Source organism: Myiozetetes cayanensis, unplaced genomic scaffold (assembly GCF_022539395.1).
Source record: "Myiozetetes cayanensis isolate MyiCay16 unplaced genomic scaffold, myiCay2020 scf27, whole genome shotgun sequence".
Lineage (NCBI taxonomy): Eukaryota > Metazoa > Chordata > Aves > Passeriformes > Tyrannidae > Myiozetetes > Myiozetetes cayanensis.
In genome coordinates this window covers 4,471,021-4,486,865 of record NW_026087488.1, presented here as the reverse complement: position 1 = coordinate 4,486,865, position 15,845 = coordinate 4,471,021, and the positions used below count along the sequence as shown (strand labels likewise).

At 44.4% G+C, this 15,845-nt stretch overlaps 1 protein-coding gene across 3 annotated transcripts in view; it reads right to left on the bottom strand.

Moving 5' to 3' along the window:
- Nucleotides 1-15,845, bottom strand: part of FAM222B (family with sequence similarity 222 member B) — a 36,421-nt gene that overhangs the window by 13,897 nt on the left and 6,679 nt on the right. Inside the window, exon 1 of one of the 3 annotated variants that reach the window (XM_050321759.1) lies at nucleotides 15,312-15,582. The exons of the other annotated variants lie outside the window; for them this stretch is intronic. The gene's annotated coding sequence lies outside the window, so the exon portion shown is untranslated. Of the gene's footprint in view, nucleotides 1-15,311; nucleotides 15,583-15,845 lie in introns of those variants that run through there. 3 annotated transcript variants of the gene reach the window in all.

Genomic DNA, 15,845 nt, shown 5'->3' with positions numbered 1-15,845 from the left:
TAAAAATTAATTAACATTTATTCCCTGATATACTCAGCACCTGTCTATTACTTTCTGACCTGCCTCTTCCTGAGCAAAGGCTGGTATAGGTAACTCTAACACTATCATCTAAACCATTAGCTGCAAACTGGAGAATCAGCTGACCAGTAGGCTGTGGCACCCAGCAATGGAGGGCTGTGAACTGTGAAAACCTTGGAAGTTTCTAAACTGTATTTCAAACTGATTCTGTACACTGCCAAACACAGCACAACGAGCTCTGTCTTGAAAATACATATACATATAGAAAGATAAAGTATATTTCCAGAGGAAAACAATCATTAGATAGGAATAAATAAATAAATATCCCTCTCTGAAGTGATTTTAATCTAATATGGCTGCAGGATATAATCTTAACAGCACACGTAGGATGCTGTACAAAATAGCAGGTTTAGACACGTGAACAGAATTTTTTTCTCCCAAGATTTATTAATAATTAAATCAAAGCATGTTAAGCTTAAGAGGGATTTGCACTGCTTGGGATTTGGGGGTAATTGGCACATTCTCACGATGACTGTTACGTTCAGCCTCACCTGCACATCAGGGTATTTTTCAGTCCTGGCAGCACAGTGTGTGACACCACAAGGCTCACCAGGTAGGATGGAAGGACTCACCTCCACCCACTGCCCAGGGACACCCTACCTGCAGAGCCAGGAATCAGTTCCAGTAAAACTTACCATGATAACTGCCTTTCTGTACTTGACAAAAATGTATTATTTTCTGGCTGATATTCAACATTTTGATATTTACTGCCTCTGCCAGACCCAGTGCTTCTCAGGCCAGGGGTTACTTTCATAACCTAGAGTTTAAAACCTAGGTGTAAAGCAACTCAGTACTACTAGGAAATTTCTAACACTCTAACACAGCTTTATCATTATATAAACAGCCCACATATGTAGTTATTGCCAAGTTTTTAGATACGCCAGCCTCTGAAGCTCCCAAGAGGCCTTACAGGGTGAGAACTCAAAGGAAACACTCCCCACAAACCATCCCTGGCCAGTGAAATATGGGAAACTGAGCTGGTTTAGACGAAAGCAAGCTGGTGAAGTCTAAAGTTAGGTTCCTGAAAGTAAACACGCATGTTTGAAATTCCACGATTAACTGCGGGCTCCTTCACAAAGCCGGAGGCCAGGAGGAAGCGGGAGCATCCACCCACACACAAAAGAAAAGCTCCAAACTATTCCAAGTTTCCAGCACCCTGGGGTCCCCCCTAAGCCGTGTGGGGGTTGTTAAAGGCTTGTGGCTGGCTGATACGCTTCGCTTCTCCTCTGCTCCTTGTTCCACGGTAGTCCCGTGAAGTTCCATAGCCACAGTTCCATAGCCACCGGCGGGATTTACGGCAACCCCCCCGGGCGCACGCGGCACATGCCAAGTTCAGCACTTATAAATGCTGCAAGCAACAACAAAAACTAACTCGGGGTTGTGAAGTTTCTTTGGTACAAATGTCTGCAAGAGCTTGCCAGGAAACATAATTGAATCCGGGCCAATTTTCATGCTCTGAGGGAAACTTCAGTGTCTCATTTACCCCCCGGCAGGCTGCTCGACACCACGGAGATTCATTCCTTTGGCTTCTCCCGAAGTAACCCAAAATCTAGGGGTTTCAAAGATTTGTTCGTGTCAAGTGCAGACACTGAACCCTCCTGCCCACCTCAGCGTTCAATACAACTCCTTCCAGTCAGCCATGCCTTGCCTGACAGTGTCTAGACTGATCCTGCAGGCTTCCTGCCTTTTTCCAGCCCTAAAACTCCCCTTTATTCTTGGGCACTTACCAGAATGGCCCTTTCCCAGGGCTGCTGAGGAGCCAGAGATAAATCTTACTGTTTCCTGGAAGAAAATTACCAAACTAGCACTGTATTCATCACCAGCTGGTATCACATCCTCTTAATGCTTTATAAATGGAAAACTGCAAAATAGTGGGCAGAGAGGTTGTCCTCTGAAATGGCAATAAATCACAACAGCATCGAGTGTACTTGGGGATAAATAAATAGGAAACTGAATAATGGAAAGTCGCCTTTTGTAGCACGGGGAGTGCACCGTCAGCACCTGCCAACACAGGACCTTTGGCTTTCTGCATTCAGGTGGACCTTTTGTACAGTCCGGCAACAGTTCCGATCAAAATCAATTTTTGCTTCTTGCCGTTCAATTAACTATGATTTTGCTTGTACACCATGTCACCTTTTAGGCTGACCTCCATTTATAATGTTACTCAGGCAACAAAATTAGTTTGGTGGGGAAGGCAGAGAGAATTTAAATGCAGCTCTGCTCCTTCTCTCCGAGCTGGGATGGTAGTGCTCAACAGGGAAGAAAATGAAGCAGCTTTGGGATAACAGCACTTAAATGGAATATTGTTCATATCACACTCCTCATGCCCAAGGGCTACCACTAAAGACTTCTAGGTGAGCAATTGGAACAGGATGCAGTGCAGTAAAAAAGGGCAAGGCGGTGGCTCTCGGCTCCAGGTACTGCCACGTGTGCCATCAGCTCCATCAAATTCACTCTTCAGATAAAGCAGCAGCGAGCTCAAGGTTATGATCTGAAGAGTTTAAAAAGCCTTTTTTTAGGTCTGTCCCAAGAGATTATTTTAAAACACAGTACTGTGCATCTGCTGAAGAGTAGAACAGTTGGCTTTAATCGTAAGATGGATTTTTACATAGCTTCTGACCTTTCATCTAATTGAGGCCTGGAGAAGAAAAAAAGAAGGAAAAGCTACACGTCACTTCAGTTATTAAAATCCATCAAGCTCAGACTTTAGCCTTGGGATAACCACAGCCAAAAAATTGACTTGCAAGTAATTATCACTGCTATCTGCAATAAAAGTTAATTGGACATAATTGAACTAAAGCCCTAATCTGAATGAAGCTGTTGCTGGCAAGAAGCCTGCTCCTGCCTGCACTCTGCAAATGGAACTGCTAGCAGGAAAATGGACAAACACGAGGCTGCTTTACAGCCTGCCCACTGCAAATCAGAGCAGTTCTGCAAACAGCTCGTTAGCTGGGCCAAGATAAAGCCATTAACAGGGCCTGTCCTCACCAAACACACCCTTCGACTATACCCAAACAGGGCAATGGCATAGTTTTATAAACCAAGTTTCAGTTTTACTGACCTCTTAATTACAGGGACTGAAACATAAGACTCATGTCACGAGACGCCGGTTTCATCAGCGCTGTCAATACCAGTACAAATAACGTACTTTCTGAGCACGTAAAGATACCAACTCAAAAGGTTTTCAGTGCTGATAATTTACCACCTTCATGCAGTTCAATAGCCTTTCCTGTTGTAGGACCAGCTTCTTTCATCTCCGCAGCAGAGCAGACAATTAGCTGCTTTCTGTGCTCAGCCCATGCAGGTGGCTGGGGGAAGGGAGCGTTCAACTCAATTCCTGCTGATTCGTCCATTTATATTTTGCATTTTTGTTAACTAACAGACCAGAAAGCAGTTGTCATCCCCCATGCTACTTTAGAACTTCTTTACAGTTTTAATTATTAACACTCTGTCCTTCACCAAAGCATATCAAAGCACTTAACAAACATTACTGAAGCCACATAACCACTCTGTAACAGGCGAAGAATTGCACACGACTCCTTTCACAGTGGCTTAAGGTTTTTTGACCAGATTTATGTTAGAACAGTGGTCTCCTGATGATGGGCTAGGCTATGACAGAAGAGATGGAGGGAAGTATCCGGCTCACCACAGGTTCCTGATGTAATTCTGGATGAAGCATTTAATCACCCGATGCCGCGGTCACCCTTTGTTTAAAGGACAGCAGCGGGTGACAGTTTTCTACCACTGAAGACTGTGAAGACAAACGAAACTGCACAGCATTCAATACCACCCTGACTTCTCTCATCAGGCTTACAAGGTCATGATCTGGGCAGTCTCCTGGGGAGAACTGGAGCCAGACCACCCTTCCCTGTCCTGAGCACCACTTTGCTCACCACTGCACCTCTGCATTTTCACAGCTCAGAACAGAACTTCGCAGCACAAGAAAGCTGCAACGGAGAACCAGTGACATCAATTCCCTTTCATGACCCAAATCAGTGGCTTACTTTACTTTGCTCAAAGCCCTCACCTCTTTTTAAGCGTATTTTTAGATTTAACTCTGTATTCTGCAGCGTGGCAGGAGCTGACAGACAATACAGGCTAAGTAGGTCTTGCCAGGTGTTGCAGGCCACTTCAGAGGTGAAGGAAAGATGGAGAAAAGACAAGTCAGGACGATTGCAGGGCCTGGCCAAAGCTTCAAAGGAGGATTTCTGGCTGTGCTTGAAACACATATACTAGTGGTCAGTTATGAGACTGATGAGATACTACTTTTACCATGGGAACACGTGCAAGAAATAGGAAAATCGACCTGCCTGAAGTCAAAAGCAATTTGAATAACTTTGTATCTGCCTCCTCTCAATTTTCACTACACTAAAGCACTCTGACCTTTAATTAATTTTCTTTCTCCTTTTATATGGTAACTTCCAACTTCAAATTTTTCATGCTGTACTGGTGGGAAACAAGGGTGAAGAAGCAGCCTGGCATGTATCTTAGCTGTGTTTCAGAGTGCATATGGTTCCACAGATATTTTGGGAAGGGAGCAAAGGACGCTACAGACGAACAACAGCAGTTAAGAGCACAGGCCAGGTAAACACAGCGTTGTCATTAAAATCATAACTTGCCCAGGATATCAGCCTTACATTTCTATTTTCAGAATGCAAAACAGACTCCCTACCCACCACTGTAACATTCACAAAAGATCCCATTTTCCTCAACAAGATACTGTCAGGCACAAACAAATATTCCTCCCTCCAAAGCACCCATTATCCTCGGGGCAAACTAAACCAAATTTCTTCCTACATGCTCGAGCAACATCTATAACATCACAGCAGCTGCTATAAAATATGGAACAGACTTACAGACACGAGTGTGCATGTTCTCATGTGAACATGACGGAAAATTAAGGTTAGCTGAGATGACTTGCATCCAAGGCAAACCCAGAACAGCCCAGCCTCTACCAAACTGCAGGACACGGCTCACACATACCCCAGTGGAGGCACCACACATTCCCACCAACAGACATTCTCCATCCTCCTATGCAACTTCCTTCTGCCTTCAAGTGATAAGAAACCAAAATACACACTGACCCCTTTCCCATAGCAGAGAGCCTGCAGTTATAACCTCAACATCCTCAGCAGGAATGGGGTTATGTGCAGCTTTCCTACGTGCTCGATGTGTGGGAGACGCACGAGGTTGTAATTCTGGGCTTTACTTTACCACAAAGGACATGCAAGAGTTGTGAGCTTCCTCATGCCACTCTTGGTCAGAATTCCTCCCTCTCGGCTTTCTTGCCTTCCCAGCTCTGAAAAGGAAGTTTTTCTTAGGTTCAGTAAACAGCTGCCTAGGCAAAGGGGAGAGGAAACATGAAACAGCTCCCTCTCCAGTGGCTGCTTCACAGAGATCACCATTTTCATTATCTTCTCTCATTCCACACTTACTCTGTAAAAGCCCAGAATTAAAGTCTTAATCATGACTTACAGAAATCCTGTGGCTGCACATGACAGAAGGATGACAGTTTTCCCTTCTAAAACATCGTTAGAAGTTACAGATTACGACAGTTCCCGGGTAGGAAAGCAGTTATCTTTCCCTGTTTATTACAAGCTGATTATAAAAAAAAAATAATTCCAGAGTTAACTTTGAACAAATTTTACCTCTATTCAACAGACAAACAACAAACCAGACATTTGTTAGATACTGAAAAATATGTTTTGAGTCCTGTTTTAAAAATAGATTCACTTGAAAATGAACGATATTTGCAAATAAGATGAGGCAGAATGCATTAGACTTCACAAAAGACAAGAACTGAACTCGTATATTAAGGAATAAAAATCAGAAGTGACTCACTTTTGGACCAGGTGTGCCAGTGGTGTGTGAACATGCGCTCAAGGGGGTTGATTCTGGTTTGCACTGGTCGTGCATGTGAACCATTTTGACCTGTACACTCACACGGACAGTTTGGTTTAGTATTTAACTCTCAGCTACTGAATTACGGTCCCACCTATGGTGAAATTTTAACAGCCCACTAACAAAGCAAGGGGTGAAAAATAGATTTAAGATCCAAACTTGGAGATCTGTCAGATTGTGCACTGTGCCAGAGCTTCCTGTTGGACCACGAACACATCAGCTCTTGGATACACATTTTACCTTTTGTAAGGGCAAGATTAAGACCTCCTTCTGTAGCTGGAGAGGCTGTGCAGCCAGCTGCAAAGATGAAAAGCATTCTAAGAACCTCAAACAGAAGCTGCAACACACTGCAAAACACCCACCAGCTGAAAATAGAAGCCATCAGGTGAATACCAAAGAGTTGGACCAGACACTTGGGGTGGTGTTTTCCTGTCAAGCCTTCATAACAAGGTGCTGGTGTCCTGCTGGCTTGTCCTGACACAGAACTCGTGTCCTTATCAATTTCCCAGGATACTCAAAGGCCAGCTCGTAACAGCTCAACAGAAGAAAGGACAAGAAATACATTAGTATTAACGACTGTAAAAAGTCTCTGCTATTCTCAGAGCTTTCCTGAGAAGCATGGAAAACAGCCAGTTCCCCAGCTGGCAGTTCAAAACAGCCACAAGAGAAGCAACACGAGTGTGCAAGATGCCTTCAAAACTTCTGCACACCACAAGCACCACAGGTTTTTGTCTGCAGACCTGATAAAACACTTCAGCACTATCTCACCTGACTCCTCCAGCAGCTGCCAGCACATCACCTTCACCCAAAGTTTACAATCACAAAAGATTTCTTTTTTCATGGTAAGTTTTAGTGACCACAGGTGAGCAGGACATTTTTGTCTGCTTTTGTGCATCTTTCCTCAGCACTTGCCTTTTTCTTTGGAAAAAAAAAAAAAAAAAGCCAACACACAGAGAGCAATAAATAAATTGTACAGGCAGGACACAGAGGCAGCTGTAACTGTACCAGAGGCAGTGAGACATCCCTCTGCATGGCAAACACAGCGTGGCTGCGTGGGTGAGAGGAGAACAAACACTGCTACTGCAGCCTGTACCTCAACAGCAGACACAGCACAAACCTGCCAGGACAAACGCCGAGCTCCCAATAACCCAACATCTAACAGCCCTGACCTCCACTGAGCAGCTCCTACTAAAAGTATCCCCTGATTTTCATTTTCAATTTGTCTTTCCAGTCACGGAATTGCTACAGTCAACAAATTCAAAAAGGCAAATTTTTCCACCTTCAATTAACTGCATTAGTAGTGTTTATAACTACGTGATTGATAAATGCTCTACAGAAGCTGTAATTAATGTATTTTTTCCTTGGAACACACACCGAACCCCTTGGCGCTCAGACACTTAATGAAAAGCAATTTATCAACTTGCTTTGAACAGCTGAATCTGACTCCTTAATGCAGAGAGAAAACACACTCTGCTTTAAGCGCCGCTCCTCTGAAAGAGGAACGCGCACCGCGACATTCCGAATGCCATCAGACGCGGTTGGGATTTTGATTGGGATGACAGCGACCAGAGCGCTCGTCTCGCTGGGTTATGATTCAGTGTGGCTTAACTGGGATCTTCTCCCCTGGGATGCAGTCGAGCAGGAGATTTGCAGATGTGCTTTTCCAGGACGGAGGTCAGGAGTGCCTCTTCAGGACACCGGACAAAGTCCCAGATTCTCCCACGCCTGCGTGGCCAGGAGCTCCTTGTGCCGGGCGGCGCTGGCACGCGCGCCGGGAAGCAGCAGCTCAGCGTATTTCAGCCTGGACATGTGTTCAGCTGCTCACAAAGCGGACAAAAATAAAGTGCTTACAGAGGGTTTGAATGCTAATTTCTCAAATTGAGCGTTGCTTTGTATAGTTGACATATGCAAAAAAAAAAAAGGAGGGGGGAAAAAGGAAAGAAAGCGTTTGGGAGGAAAAGTTTGACATCAGAGAACATTTTATGTTGGTATTAACCACTGGAGGGGATTAACCAACCTTCAAAGCCTAAAATCTAAACTCACATTTCTGGGAGTATAGTCTACAGATTTCCAGTACAGACACTGGTCTGTACTCCATGTGGTAGACTGAATGTAAGGATTACATATTTCCATTGCACATGTAAGTCTGTTTCCCATTCCTGCAGGGTCTTGCTCTCTTCCATTTGTCTTTTGATGCAGATAAAAGCTAATGCAGATTGCAACTGCTGATACAGAGAAAGGCACAAGACACAGTGAGCCTTTGGACTAAGGAAAAAAAAGACTCAGGTCCAGACTGCTCGAGCGTGCCAAGGGATTGTCTTTGAAACTATAAAACTAGAAATGAAAGCGCTGCGTTTTTGTTTGATTTGATCAAAGAGACCAGAAAGGTTGGGGGAAAAAAAAAATCACATCTTACAGATGGAGGGTAAAATTTAACTACTTCACACACGATGTGGGACCAGCTGATCCCATACAGACATAAATAGAGAGAGAAAACAAAGAGGTAAAGTCACTCCTGCTCAGCGGACACTGCCTCCACAGATCGCTGCTCCAGGGTCTGCAAAGAGCAACAGGAACCTGTTTCAAAGCCAGAAAGCTGGAGGAAGCAGCACCCAGCACTCCCCATGGGCACAGGTTTCCAGTCTCCAGCTAAGAGGAGAGGAGTGAGCTCCTGTCAAATCACAGAAAACAGACTCCAAATGAAATGGTTACTTGAATAAATAACTGATTACCTCCTGTGAGACACTGTTCCAGCATTCTGACTGCGGGATACTTGCAAACCGTGGCAATCTTCCCAAGGAGGGCTTTGGACTGCAAACTGCAAAGGGACAAGACCATAACTCTTGACCAGAGCACCCGCTCCAACACCTGCTCAGCACTGGCAGAATGAGGTTCTGCAGAAGTACAAATGGCACTACAGGAAGCGGACCTCCAGATCCCAAACTGCAGCATGGAAGGAACAGGTACCTATTGCTGCCACATTCCCTAAAAGAATGGATTTTAAGTATCTGCTGGACAGGCTTGTGGAAATTTCTAACTGCAGAAGGCGAACCATTTACATTGCCTCTGGGCTGAAATCATCTAGGTCTTTGCCTTTCACTAAAAATGAAGCAGAAGTCATTTTAACAAGTGAGCCAGACAACAGTCTTGCACAGGAGATCAAAAAGCTCTCCAGATGTTTATTTTAAATGAAATTCAGAAGCCAGTATAAACCAGATTTTAAACACTGAATAATCCTTACCATAATTTGCATGAGAAACACAGGCAAAAGGTTCCATCCTACCGCTCTGAAACTCTCCGGGAACGTGCAGGGTTAGATTTTGTTCCTAGACTCTTCAGATAAGAATCTGAAATATGAACAGCCCCATTCTGCAATCCAATGGCTGTTAAGAATGTCTCTTCCCTGTGCTATGCACTCTGATGGATGCCAAACACACACATATAGGGGCACCCCATATGAAGAAAGTCTCTGACCTTCCTTACCAAGACTGTTCAAGATTATGGATTGAAAATGTCAGTCCTAAATCTTAAACTTCTCCTCTTGTTGCTTCACTGAATGCCTCCTGATTGTGCAAAAGCTGAGTATTCAGGCGTCAATCTGAGTAGCTGGGTGTTATGCTGACAATGTCTCTGGAGAGAGGAAGAGAAGAGAGGACAGATTTCCAATAGCTCAGACGCTCCCCTGTAAGGGAAGCTGCTACACAGCAAAGGAGATAAATAAAGAGGGAAAGTAACACGCCGGAGAACTTTCACCAAGGTCACGTCAGGATGCTGAACACTACCCATGTGCAGGGGAAGATGCAGGTGCCTATTCCACTACACATATCCGTTCACTTGCTGGCAACAACGGCCCTCATTAAACCAAACCGGTTCTCACCGCGAAAGGAGGACATCGGGAAGACGATATCGGCTAACGAATACAAAAGGAGAGCCAGCCAGAGGCAGCCAGTCCTGGATGGGTGCCCTCTGCAGCAAAACACAGCTCCACAGCATGTGCAGAACTCCTGCACAACCCAAGAACAGCCAACAGGCCATCCCAGCCCAAAGGATGGACAGTTCTGCTCTGACCAATGCTAACAGCTCCTGGCTTGCAGCAGAGAGGAGATTCCAGACCCATTTGCCAAGAGCAGAACCAGGATCCCATCAGGAATGGGTGTGTTTGTAACTTCGCTGCTACTCGTCATCTGTGGATTGCAGTTCCTCCTTGCTTTGACTGTGGACACGTGGCAGATCACTGCAGGCAGACCATACCATGAAAAAAGAGCCCTGCACCCCCCAATATTGTATCAGCTACTGCTGTGCCCTTAACAAGAGTGTTTCTTGCCCGTTTCAGCAATCTGAAAGACACGCTGGGCAAAATTTCAAGCTATGACAAAGTGATCTTATCACTTCTGTGCTGTTCTCGCTACACAAGCCCCTGATTCAGCAGCATGTAATAAAATCTTCATTTGCATGAAAAGCACTCTCTGATCACAAAGTCTTCTGTTCGACAGCCCTCTTCCCATCCACAGCATAAAGTTGCAGGCACCACTGTCATTTTGCTGGTGACTAAGGTGGAATATTTCATTTATGGTTTATTTGGAGAGGCTCTCAATGCTTTAATGTTTTCTATAAAACAGTATTTTTGAACTAACACAAAAGCTGCACACATCCCAACTATGCAAGCACTGCAAAGTTCACACACTGGGCTTACACCTGTACTTTTAATAACCATGTCACGTGAAGGACATTTCACATCAGCACACGGTGACCATGTACAGTTTTAAAACGTCTTGCATTCAACAAGTCCAGTCCTTTCCAGTTTGCCTTTACAGTGTTTGGTGTCATGACACACAGCACTCAAGAGGATGTATTTCAAAGGAAAGGAAGGTGTAGCCATGCAAAGAACAATGCACTGCCCGCAACAAGATTAATCACTGTCATGGGAAACCAATAAAAACAAGTATCTTGTTATCTTTCTTTACAGAGAGACTGTTAAAGCTTAACTATGTTAGGAAACTTTTTCTTTTGGATTAAACCATGAGCCTAATGTATGTGGGCATCACACATGCCAGCATACGCAATTAATTGGCTCTCGCCTGATGCTGTGGGAGAAAGTCCAACGTTCCAGAGGCAGGATAAAACCTTCACACAACCAGCTCATGCTCTCTCCTGCTAAAAGCTCTCTCACCAAGGCCAGCCCCAGCTCCCTGTCCCATGCCAGGTAACACCCCCCTCCCCATTTCCACCTGTTAATCGTGTCCCACATATGCACCCCAAAATCACACCCGGCTGTGAGCAAAGTCAGCCAAAGCAGAAATACCTTTCATCACGTCAGCAGTGCAGTCCCCATTTAGAAACGTTTTCTTTCACGTTAATCCAGTGCCAAAACGTGGTGGTGTGGGCTGTGCTGATCCAGAAAGGGTGCTAAGGATGCTGCTGCCTCCTGTCTATCACTGAACGCCTCATCTCGCGCATGGCCAGGCAGTGACGGCCCTGCGACAACAGGCACTTTAAATTGGGCAGCTCAGCAACACATGTACGCTGAATTTTTGAACAAGTTATTCTAAGCTGCTTTGCTGGCAATTTCTGGCCTGTGCAGTTTGAAAGCGCACGGTTCTGGCCCTCACAAAGAGCAGACCTGTAAATGACATCTTGAGGATTAAGCTGATTGAGATGCAATTTGCCTAGCAACCATTCATTAAGCAGAGTTCAGAAACAGGCCAGCAATCTATTCCACCTCCTTATCTGAGCAGTAAACAGATAACAGTCTCTACTGTGTCCTCTATCCTCCAGTTCAGACACATTGTAAACAGATTTTTCAGAAGTTTAAACTCCTACGGTAAATCTCCGAGAACAATCCTGCTCTCCAAACTCGAGGGATTCGGTTTCACCAAATGCCTTACAAGCGTGAAACAGCTCTGGAAGGAGGGTAATGCAAATCAAATTGTGAATGCATTTGCAGTTCCTGTGCCTCCAATATTTTCTCACGTCAAGCACTAAGAGCCCATCCTAGTCGTTAAAATAAAAAATTTAAAAAAATCTTAATCACACAGGCATTTGGCATTGCTATTCCGATCACTGAAAAAAACTCAATAAAAATCTTATTCCCTCCCTTCATCTTCTGCAAAGAATCGATTGACACTTCCAAAGTCTCTGATAGAAGCTCCCCCACTTCAGTGAAGAAAACAAAAGTCACGTCCTCCCTCCCATTAAGCATTTTTTCCTCATAAAATAAGCAAGACAAGGTAAACGTCATCAGTGAAAAATCAAACCAGTTATTTCGGCTTGAAAACTTTAGCTGAAAAGATTAAGCCAAATCATGTTTCTGCATAATTGTTTCCCTGCAAGAAACATCTGATAATATCCCATTCTGCTCCAAAATTAAACAACAAAGATTAGCACGGGCGTATTTAAGACTATATACCTGAATGGTTTTCCTTTGGTGTACAGTTCTTCTGGGAAATCACTGTGACATACAGCATGCTATTACAATTAAATATGCAAGAAAGAAGAATTAAACTGACTATGAATAATTAATACCCTACAATACTACTTCATAAGGAAAGTCTGGCTGAATATTCCCGCAGATGAGATATACCCAACCACGAGGCACAGCAGAGCTGGCAGCTTTACTTTTATGATGGGGTCTAAACCACTGAGTAACTTTATGGCTGCTACTCAATTCTAGAGAAGGTGCCAGCCATCTAGGCCTTCTCCTACTGGATTCCCATCCAGCTCCAGAAAAAGGGGAGAAATGCAAGCCTTGCAATAGTTGCTGCACAGCTCATCTACATCCCAGAGGTAAGAGGCTTCCCAAACACTTTCCATTAAAAGGTATAAAGCAATTATCTGACTTCCCAGTAGAGAGAATACAGCAAATATGATGCAACAATTACTTAGGTGATAAGATCAGGCTAAGGTTGTGAGAAAAAACAATTAAAAAGGGTTGCAAGAGCTAAGGAATGCAGCTTACTTTCCCAGAACCTCTCTTAATGACAAAGATACCATCAGCTCTCAGAGTTGACCTTCCTGTTCCGAGTTTACTGTTGTGGAGGCTGCAGAACATCAACTGTAGCAAAGCCACGGTTGGGTGGTTGGGTATGAGCTCCCCATCCCCAGCACAACTCTCTTCTATTAGCTCCAAGTCAAGATGGTGATTAAAAATATGCTTTATTTGCACAACAGAACCCCTAAATCACTTATATTAATATTTACTGAAGTACTTGTAAAATTGGCATTCAACTGCTGGCATTTTCCACCAGACTCCGGTTGGGTCACACAAATACACCTGTTGCAGACCTTTAGCTGGAAATCCCCAGCTCCTCTCCATTTATCCAAGCAGCACGGCCCATCAACACCCCTTCTGGAGACAGGCAATTGAAATCCAACCAACACTTGTGATCACTGGGGTAGAACAGGGCACTGCTACTGTGCTTGCTGAAGGTGACAGCCCTACAAAGACATGTCCCTCCCTCTAGACCCCACACTGCTCCAGGAGGGTTCTTGCTCCTCCAGGATCCAACACTCTTTTCTCTCCAAAGCAAGCACAAATTGAAGGTCCTTCTGTGCACAGGCAAAGTCATGTTCGAAGTATGCTGGTTTAATATTCATTTTCCATTAAAAATTAATAGGATTAAATGAAGCTCACAAGCCGGCAGGCACCAAGACACTTATTTTGCCGATGCACTCGTTGCCCAGAGGAGCGGGATGTGAGGGATGGGCTGCAGTGCTCCTGCAGGATGGTGGCCACAGGACCCATGTGCCTCAGAGAGGTTGCAGGGGGCTCCTCCCCACATCCCCAGCGGGATTCCATTCCATCAGTGTCGTGTCACTCTGTCCCCCTGGTCAGGAACTGATGGGAAAGCTGGAGCCCCTGAAGAGATCCCAGTGAGAATCCCAGCATCTTCCCAGTGGCTCCAGCCCTCACCCACGTGCACATGTGCCCCTTTCCCACTTCCAGAATGAATCCCCTTCCCAACGAGCACCCCGCAAATACCCAGAGTTTACATAAGCCAAGTTTAACCTTCAGTCCCCATTAATGTTAACGGAATAGGAAAAAATTAACCACGGTGCAAGAAAAAAGGCTGTATCCGCATTTCTAATTATACAGCAAAACACACCACGTGGCAATATTTCCAAGCACCTTGCTGGGAATATAATAGCCAACGGACTACAGCTTCCATTTTGAGGAGTGGATGCAGGAGCAACTGGCACACAGGTTGTCAGAGTTAAGGGATGAGGACATGAGAATTAAGGAAAGTGAAGTGACATATGTAAACGATGATAACAAAAATGTTAATAATTAGAAAAACAGTCACCTTAAAAATTTAAAATTTCATGATCTCTCCTACTTTTTAATGGCTTAGCCTACTTTTTCCAACCTAATTTGCATGATCAAAATAGGCCTCCTGCCAGGAAGCATTAAAATGGCAGCCCCCCATCGAGACAAAACTCCCTTCACCATACGAGACTGAAAGACTAATAACTATTCCTAAAAACATTTTAAATCCATTAATGTTGTTTAGCAAACACTTATTTAGAATTAGTGCCACTGCCAGGATTTGATGGCGCTCTACTAAAGTGTTTTCTAAAAGCCTTTGAGGGAGGAGCAGGTACCTCCCAAACACCTGCGCTGTCTCCAACCCTCTCCGAAGAGCTGAGCACCCTCATGCTCCTGCTCTGCACTGCTCTGAACATTTTCCATCCCAAAATCCCAGAGCATTCTCCAGTATCATCCAGACAATTCCCAACACCTCGTTAGGGTGAAGCTGGAAGCACCCCACCAAGATGCAGGGAGCAGCCAGACTAGAGTACACCAACCCCACCAACCTCTACATGCAGCAATTAATTCTAAGGCCAAAAAAACCCAGGACTAGAACGATAATATAAATCTCAATATTACTGATGTACTGAAGATTTGGATTCTAGTACAAATATATGGTGCTTTATACAAATTTGTCCAAGCTATGTGTTATCCTTTCAATGCCATCTGCACAAAACCAGTTTTATCTAAGCACTGGATACTAAAATAAATCATTTTCTCCGTATCTGTGATCTTGTCGGAGACAGACGCCACAAACCTGAGAGCTGGCTAGTGCAGGCTTGTCTAGTCCCAAATAAAATTAGATCCGCATCAATATGATTTATTTTTAATAAAAAATAAGGCAAACCAGACTCCTCATATAGAAATAGCCTCAGCCAGCACTCTCCCAGCCCACAGAAGACATATAAAATAAAACTGGGATTGGCACTGCCATTTCCCCTAAAAAGAAATACCACTATCAAGATACACGTTTTAATTGCCACACATAACGAAGACTACCTGCTCATTCTCCACTCGCTGTACTTACTGCTAACAAAATACAGGACTGTAAGGCTTGGCAGGGTGTTTTCTGGTGCTTTTCGGCACGTCCACGCCCCAGCAGATCTTTTAAGAGTGAACTCGGCTCCCCAATACCACGCAACAAACGACCCATCTCTGTCCGTCACGCATGAACGAGGTCCTTGGGCTGCACTTCTCAAAGCACCTCGTCCTGAGCGTCCCCTGTGAGCGGGGACCTCGTAGTAATTAGCACAATCTGATACTGCAAACTCAACTAATATTAACGCCGAGCCCTCAAGACAGCACAGCCCATGATTTGAGAAACGTCCGTCCCAGAAGGCCCTTTGTTTCTACCTTTCAAAGTCACCAAAGGCTGGTAAATAAATTCCATTCTCCGAAAGCGCTGCAAACAAGGGAAATTTCTTTCTTCTGGATGGATACATTCTCCAACCAGCAGCCACGACTAAAGGTTTATACAGGATCATGGAAAACACCAAACCTATTTTATTTCCTTATACAGAGCAACTTCTAACATCTCCATTCACTGCTATGAGATTGCAAT